Raw genomic sequence first — 8,521 nt, 5'->3', positions numbered from 1 at the left:
TTGGTCAACCGCTGGTGGTAGTGCAAATATGCTAAGCCAAAGAAAAAGAAATATGCCATGGAACATCAAATGAAAAAGTGACCTGAGGAATTCCGAAACCGTTGAAAAAAGGGAAAACAACTTCAGTTTAGTCTAAATTTAATCTAAAACTTCAACACTTTTTTTTAGGACAAAACTTCAACACTTGTGATGGATCGGAAGATGGAGTAGCGCCATTTTGCATTTTAGGCCCAATAGAGAACTGGACGAGCCCTTCGTTCAACGAAATCAGGCCCAGCAATTTATTACGGTGGTTGCTGCGATAGGACAGTTTCGAGGCGGACTCCCCTACCACACTGAGACCGAGCCCCTCCGCCGCCGCCGCCGCCGCCGCTAACCCAGCCGTCGCGATGCTTCACCTCCCGAAACAACTCCTCTCGCTCCGCCACCCAGCCTCACCAGTGATCCTTTCTCTCCGTCGGGCCCTCTTATCCACCGCGGCGGCCACCGACGCCCCGCCGGGCGCCTTCGCCGCCGCCGACTACCTCGTCACCACCTGCGGCCTCACGCCGGAGCAAGCCCTGAAGGCCGCCAGGCACATCTCTCACTGCAAGTCCACCTCCAACGCCGACTCCGTCCTCGCCTTCCTCTCCGGCCCCGCCCTCCGTCTCTCCAAGGCCGAAATCGCCCACATCGTCTCGCACGACCCGCGCATCCTCAACTGCAGCGTCGAGAACACCCTCAAGGCCCGCATCGCCAGCCTACGCAGCTATGGCCTCGACGACGCGCAGGTCCGGACCTTCCTTCGCGTGACCCACTGCGTCTTCCGCACCTTCAGCATCCAGGAGAAGCTCGGCTTCTGGATCCCCTTCCTGGGGTCGCCGGAGAAGCTCCTCCGCGTCCTCAGGCACAACTACTACTTCCTCACGTCCGACCTCGAGCGGGTGGTCAAGCCCAACATTGCGACTCTACGGGAGAGCGGGATAACCCCTGCCGACATCGCCAGGATGTGCGTGCGCAACTCGAGGCTGCTCACCTGCAACCCGGACACCGTCAAGTCCATCCTCGAGCGCGCCGACAAGCTCGGTGTGCCGCGCAACTCTCCCATGTTCAAGCAGGCGGTGGACACCGTGACGGGCCTCGGCGCGGAGACCATGGCGGCCAAGCTCAAGCTCTTCGGGGAGACGCTCGGGTGCTCCACGGCCGAGGTGGCCAGCGCGGTCAGGAGGTACCCCATTCTGCTCAGGGTCTCCGGCGAGAAGCTTCGCCGCGTGACGGAGTTCCTGACCAGGGTGGTCGGCGTCGACACCGCCTACATCCGTGCCCGGCCCTCCATCTTCATGTACAGCCTGGAGACCAGACTGGCGCCTCGGCATTCTGTCATGAAGCTGCTCCAGGACAAAGGTCTGGTCCGAAAAGACCAAAGCTTCTTCACCATGGTCATGCTTAGCGACGACACGTTTCGACGCAGGCATACCTATCCTCATAAGGATGTTCTTCCAGGCCTTGATGATGCATACATGGCTGCTTGCGGAGGGAAAATGCTCACTGAAGTCGCGCTATGAAGGATCCTATAGCTGCTTGTAGGTTCCCAGGTTATGACTCTTCACAAACCACCGTCTAAAATGTGCACTACTATGCTAGCATCTGAATTCTGCTTAAAACTCACTGGCTACCATTTATCCAGCTACATTTCGGCTCATTCTTTTTGCACTTGAACATGAAAAACCCAATTTTAAGCTACAGGTTTTTTATACATTCACCTTCGCATAATTATGCATGGCTGCATGGCTCAGGGTGCTAGATCCAGCAATACATAAACCTCAACCTTCTCCATGGTCATCCTTGAAATTGTATGTGAGCATATTTTATTTAGCTAGATCAGTTAATTGACTAATGTAATTATTGTATGTGTATGACCGCTGCAGTACATGTTACTGTATATTGAAATGAAACAAATCATCCACTAATTACGGTTTTGGCAACTAACGTGAGTGTGAATTTGTATATTCTGTTAAGTTGCTAAATCTTGAGTTTTCGACTTGTGATTGTTTGGGCTCATTTGAAACTCAGGCTACCTGAGAGTGGTGTGAACTGAAGCTCCTCATAGCTGGTATGGTCAGTGTATAATTGTTTCTGTCTTTGCTTTGCCACTACTTTTTGTGGGGTGTGCTCACACATTCGAGATGGTTATTGTTCTGGAGTAGTCTGTCGTCGCTTCCTGGGGGAAGATTTGCCCGTGGTTGTCGGTGTCGGCACCGAAGCACGATCATCCTCCGTCCCAGGTCTCTGTGATCAAGATACTCCAAAAGAAACAAATGGTCTGTTAAAATATGATCTTATGGGCTTGGTGACCATGGTTTATGGGAACTTTTATTTTGCTGTGGTTGATGAAAAGTTGCGAAGACGTCGTTATATCACCACCACAGGGGACAGGGATTTTTTTCAGGGTCTCAGGCGTGTGTTCGAACGGTCATAGTGCGAAGGATCAGGAGTCATGATCTTTATGTTCCAGTATCTGGATTTGCTGGTTAAAAACTATTCGAATTTAACACCTAATCCTCATACTCTTGAGGCGTGCCTTGAAACTTTTTATCCTAGCACTCTGATTATTGCAATCTTCTGAGTACTTAACCTTTTATTTTGTTAAAAAAAAAGTAAACCTGATGGAGAGAATAGCCAAAATACCACTAGTTGAAACCGAAAGTGCTAAAATACCACTAGTAAAAAGCCAAAGTGCCAAAATAGCACCCATCTTAGGTTTTTCATGCCAAAATACCACTACCGTGTGATGTCAAACAGATTCCGTTAGTCAAACCGTTATTTTTTCTTGAGTTGACAAAAATACCCTTGACTTCATCTAAATGAAAAAAAAGGGAACACTCGCCGGCGCCGGCGCCGGTGCCGGTGCATCAATCCCCCATGACTCGCCGCTCCTGCAGCTAGTCCCACGCTTCACAGGCACTCCTCCAACAAGCTCCGACGTATCGATAATTTCTATGTTCCATGCCACATTATTGATGATATCTACATGTTTTATGCACACTTTATGTTATATTCGTGCATTTTCTGGAACTAACCTATTAACAAGATGCCGAAGAGCCGCTGTCGTTGTTCTACGGTGTTTTTGGTTTCGAGAAATCCTAGTAACGAAATATTCTCGGAATTGGATGAAATCAACGCCCGGGGTCCTATTTTGCCACGAAGCTTCCGGAAGACCGAAGAGGAGTCGAAGTGGGGCCACGAGGCGCCGCCACCATAGGGCGGCGCGGCCCGGGCCCCCGGCCGCGCCGACTCGTGGCGTGGGGCCCTCGTGTGGCCCCCACGTTGCCCTTCCGCCTACCTAAAGCCTCCGTCGCGAAACCCCCGCATCGAGAGCCACGATACGGAAAACCTTCCGGAGACGCCGCCGCCAATCCCATCTCGGGGGATTCGGAGATCTCCTCCGGCACCCTGCCGGAGAGGGGATTCATCTCCCGGAGGACTCTTCACCGCCATGGTCGCCTCCGGAGTGATGAGTGAGTAGTTCACCCCCGGACTATGGGTCCATAGCGAGTAGCTAGATGGTTGTCTTCTCCTCATTGTGCTTCATTGTTGGATCTTGTGAGCTGCCTAACATGATCAAGATCATCTATCCGTAATGCTATATGTTGTGTTTGTCGGGATCCGATGGATAGAGAATACTATGTTATGTAAATTATCAAGTTATTACCTATGTGTTGTTTATGATCTTGCATGCTCTCCGTTATTAGTAGAGGCTCGGCCAAGTTTTTGCTCTTAACTCCAAGAGGGAGTATTTATGCTCGATAGTGGGTTCATGTCTCCGTGAATGCGGGGAGTGACGAAACCCCTAAGGTTATGGATGTGCTGTTGCCACTAGGGATAAAACATTGATGCTATTCTAAGGATGTAGTTGTTGATTACATTACGCACCATACTTAATGCAATTGTCTGTTGTTTAGCAACTTAATACTGGAAGGGGTTCAGATGATAACCTGAAGGTGGACTTTTTAGGCATAGATGCAGTTGGATGGCGGTCTATGTACTTTGTCGTAATGCCCAATTAAATCTCACTATATTTATCATGACATGTATGTGCATTGTTATGCCCTCTCTATTTGTCAATTGCCCGACCGCAATTTGTTCACCCAACATGCTTTTATCTTATGGGAGAGACACCTCTAGTGAACTGTGGACCCCGGTCCATTCTTTTATACTTGAAATACAAATCTGCTGCAATACTTGTTCTTTACTTGTTTTCTTGCAAACAATCATCTTCCACACAATACGGTTAATCCTTTGTTACAGACAAGCCGGTGAGATTGACAACCTCAGCTGTTTCGTTGGGGCAAAGTACTTTGGTTGTGTTGTGCGGGTTCCACGTTGGCGCCGGAATCTCCGGTGTTGCGCCGCACTACATCCCGCCGCCATCAACCTTCAACGTGCTTCTTGGCTCCTCCTGGTTCGATAAACCTTGGTTTCTTTCCGAGGGAAAACTTGCTGCTGTGCGCATCATACCTTCCTCTTGGGGTTCCCAACGAACGTGTGAGTTACACGCCATCAAGCTCTTTTTCGGCGCCGTTGCCGGGGAGATCAAGACACGCTGCAAGGGGAGTCTCCACTTCCCAATCTCTTTACTTTGTTTTTGTCTTGCTTTATTTTATTTACTACTTTGTTTGCTGCATTATATCAAAACACAAAAAAATTAGTTGCTAGTTTTACTTTATTTACTGTCTTGCACTCTATATCAAAAACACACAAAAAAAATTAGTTACTTGCATTTACTTTACTTGATTCATCATGTTTCCTTTTAATTTTACCACAAAAGACATACCGGTAGGACGTGGGTCTATAGTTGGGAGAAACAATATAGAAGAATTTTTCAATCATGTTAGTACCGTTGAAGATTTTGAAGATAGACACTTGGTAGAACTTGCTCCTACTTATGAAATTGCTACTGCTGCTTTAGTTCGCATGTTGGAAACTAAATTCGTTAATCTCAATCCTATAATCCAACATATGTTTCTTACACTCCGTGATATGGAAGAGGGGAAAAGAAAGATTTTGTTTTAGAAACCCTTCTTAGAGAATTTGGTGGTCTAGCAAGAGAGGCTAGAAAGGTCTTTGCTAAATTTAATATGCTTGGTTCTCATACTAATTTTGTTGGTCTCCTTGAAAAAATGGACATGGATAGAATAAGGTACACTAATAATATTAATGATGGTGGGGAGATTAAAGCACCAATACCATGTAAACTCCTAGCTATGAATGATGCACTAGAAAATAACTATGCTTGGCTTGTTCCTGAAAATTTGTTTGATGAGAGTAGCAAGCCCAAGACTAATGAAAAGGGAGACGCTGAAACTTATGTATCCAATATACTATGCATGGTTGAGAAAACTCCAAACCCCGCTGTAGATGCACCACCCTTTGATAACACTTGAGATACACTTTCGCGCCTAGCTGAAAGGCGTTAAAGAAAGCGCTTATGGGAGACAACCCATGTTTTTACTACAGTATTTTTGTTTTATATTTGAGTCTTGGAAGTTGTTTACTACTGTAGCAACCTCTCCTTATCTTAGTTTTGAGTTTTGTTGTGCCAAGTAAAGTCTTTGATAGAAAAGTAAATACTAGATTTGGATTACTGCGCAGAAACAGATTTCTTTGCTTTCACGAATCTGGGTCTAATTCCCTGTAGGTAACTCAGAAAATTAAGCCAATTTACGTGAGTGATCCTCAGATATGTACGCAACTTTCATTCAATTTGGGCATTTTCATTTGAGCAAGTCTGGTGCCTCAATTAAATCTATCTTTACGGACTGTTCTGTTTTGACAGATTCTGCCTTTTATTTCGCATTGCCTCTTTTGCTATGTTGGATGAATTTCTTTGATCCATTAATGTCCAGTAGCTTTATGCAATGTCCAGAAGTGTTAAGAATGATTGTGTCACCTCTGAACATGCTAATTTTTATTGTGCACTAACCCTCTAATGAGTTGTTTCGAGTTTGGTGTGGAGGAAGTTTTCAAGGATCAAGAGAGGAGTATGATACAATATGATCAAGGAGAGTGAAAGCTCTAAGCTTGGGGATGCCCCGGTGGTTCACCCCTGCATATTCTAAGAAGACTCAAGCGTCTAAGCTTGGGGATGCCCAAGGCATCCCCTTCTTCATCGACAACATTATCGGGTTCCTCCCCGAAACTATATTTTTATTCCGTCACATCTTATGCACTTTGCTTGGAGCGTCGGTTTGTTTTTGTTTTTGTTTTGTTTGAATAAAATGGATCCTAGCATTCACTTTGTGGGAGAGAGACACGCTCTGCTGTAGCATATGGACAAGTATGTCCTTAAGCTTTACTCATAGTATTCATGGCGAAGTTTCTTCTTCGTTAAATTGTTATATGGTTGGAATTGGAAAATGCTACATGTAGTAATTCTAAAATGTCTTGGATAATTTGATACTTGGAAATTGTTGTGCTCATGTTTAAACTCTTGCATCATATACTTTGCACCTATTAATGAAGAAACACCTAGAGCTTGCTAATTTGGTTTGCATATTTGGTTTCTCTAGAGTCTAGATAATATCTAGTATTGAGTTTTGAACAACAAGGAAGACGGTGTAGAGTCTTATAATGTTTACAATATGTCTTTTATGTGAGTTTTGCTGCACCGTTCATCCTTGTGTTTGTTTCAAATAACCTTGCTAGCCTAAACCTTGTATCGAGAGGGAATACTTCTCATGCATCCAAAATCCTTGAGCCAACCACTATGCCATTTGTGTCCACCATACCTACCTACTACATGGTATTTATCCGCCATTCCAAAGTAAAATGCTTGAGTGCTACCTTTAAAATTCCATCATTCACCTTTGCAATATATAGCTCATGGGACAAATAGCTTAAAAACTATTGTGGTATTGAATATGTACTTATGCACTTTATCTCTTATTAAGTTGCTTGTTGTGCGATAACCATGTTTACGGGGACGCCATCAACTATTCTTTGTTGAATATCATGTGAGTTGCTATGCATGTCCGTCTTGTCCGAAGTAAGAGAGATCTACCACCTTAATGGTTGGAGCATACATATTGTTAGAGAAGAACATTGGGCCGCTAACTAAAGCCATGATTCATGGTGGAAGTTTCAGTTTTGGACATATATCCTCAATCTCATATGAGAATAATAATTGTTGCCACCTGCTTATGCATTTAAGAGGAGACCATTATCTGTTGTCCATGTTGTCCCGGTATGGATGTCTAAGTTGAGAATAATCAAAAGCGAGAAATCCAAAATGCGAGCTTTCTCCTTAGACCTTTGTACAGGCGGCATGGAGGTACCCCATTGTGACACTTGGTTAAAACATGTGTATTGCGATGATCCGGTAGTCCAAGCTAATTAGGACAAGGTGCGGGCACTATTAGTATACTATGCATGAGGCTTGCAACTTGTAGGATATAATTTACATAACTCATATGCTTTATTACTACCGTTGACAAAATTGTTTCATGTTTTCAAAATAAAAGCTCTAGCACAAATATAGCAATCGATGCTTTCCTCTTTGAAGGACCATTCTTTTTACTTTTATGTTGAGTCAGTTCACCTATCTCTCTCCACCTCAAGAAGCAAACACTTGTGTGAACTGTGCATTGATTCCTACATACTTGCATATTGCACTTGTTATATTACTCTATGTTGACAATTATCCATGAGATATACATGTTACAAGTTGAAAGCAACCGCTGAAACTTAATCTTCCTTTGTGTTGCTTCAATACCTTTACTTTGATTTATTGATTTATGAGTTAACTCTTATGCAAGACTTATTGATGCTTGTCTTGAAGTACTATTCATGAAAAGTCTTTGCTTTATGATTCACTTGTTTACTCATGTCATTACCATTGTTTTGATCGCTGCATTCATTACATATGTTTACAAATAGTATGATCAAGATTATGATGGCATGTCACTTCAGAAATTATCTTTGTTATCGTTTTACCTGCTCGGGACGAGCAGAACTAAGCTTGGGGATGCTGATACGTCTCCGACGTATCGATAATTTCTTATGTTCCATGCCACATTATTGATGATATCTACATGTTTTATGCACACTTTATGTTATATTCGTGCATTTTCTGGAACTAATCTATTAACAAGATGCCGAAGAGCCAGTTGCTTGTTTCTGCTGTTTTTGGTTTCAGAAATCCTAGTAACGAAATATTCTCGGAATGGGATGAAATCAACGCCCAGGGACCTATTTTGCCACGAAGCTTCCAGAAGACCGAAGAGGAGTCGAAGTGGGGCCACGAGGCGCCGCCACCATAGGGCGGCGCGGCCCAGGCCCTGGCCGCGCCGACCCGTGGCGTGGGGCCCTCGTGTGGCCCCCCGCGTTGCCCTTCCGCCTACTTAAAGCCTCCGTCGCGAAACCCCCGGTACCGAGAGCCGCGATACGGAAAACCTTCCGGAGACGCCGCCGCCGCCAATCCCATCTCGGGGGATTCCGGAGATCTCCTCCGGCACCCTCGCCGGAGAGGGGATTCATCTCCCGG

The 8,521-nt window shown here is 45.1% G+C and overlaps 1 pseudogene; it reads left to right on the top strand.

The window, feature by feature from the left end:
* Nucleotides 1-389: 389 nt before the first annotated feature.
* Nucleotides 390-1,669, top strand: LOC124694431 (annotated as a pseudogene).
* Nucleotides 1,670-8,521: the final 6,852 nt, after the last annotated feature.

This window comes from Lolium rigidum, chromosome 3, assembly GCF_022539505.1.
Source record: "Lolium rigidum isolate FL_2022 chromosome 3, APGP_CSIRO_Lrig_0.1, whole genome shotgun sequence".
Taxonomy (NCBI): Eukaryota; Viridiplantae; Streptophyta; class Magnoliopsida; order Poales; family Poaceae; genus Lolium; species Lolium rigidum.
The sequence above is the reverse complement of the archived record's forward strand: the minus strand, read 5'-3'. Positions and strand labels throughout refer to the sequence as shown.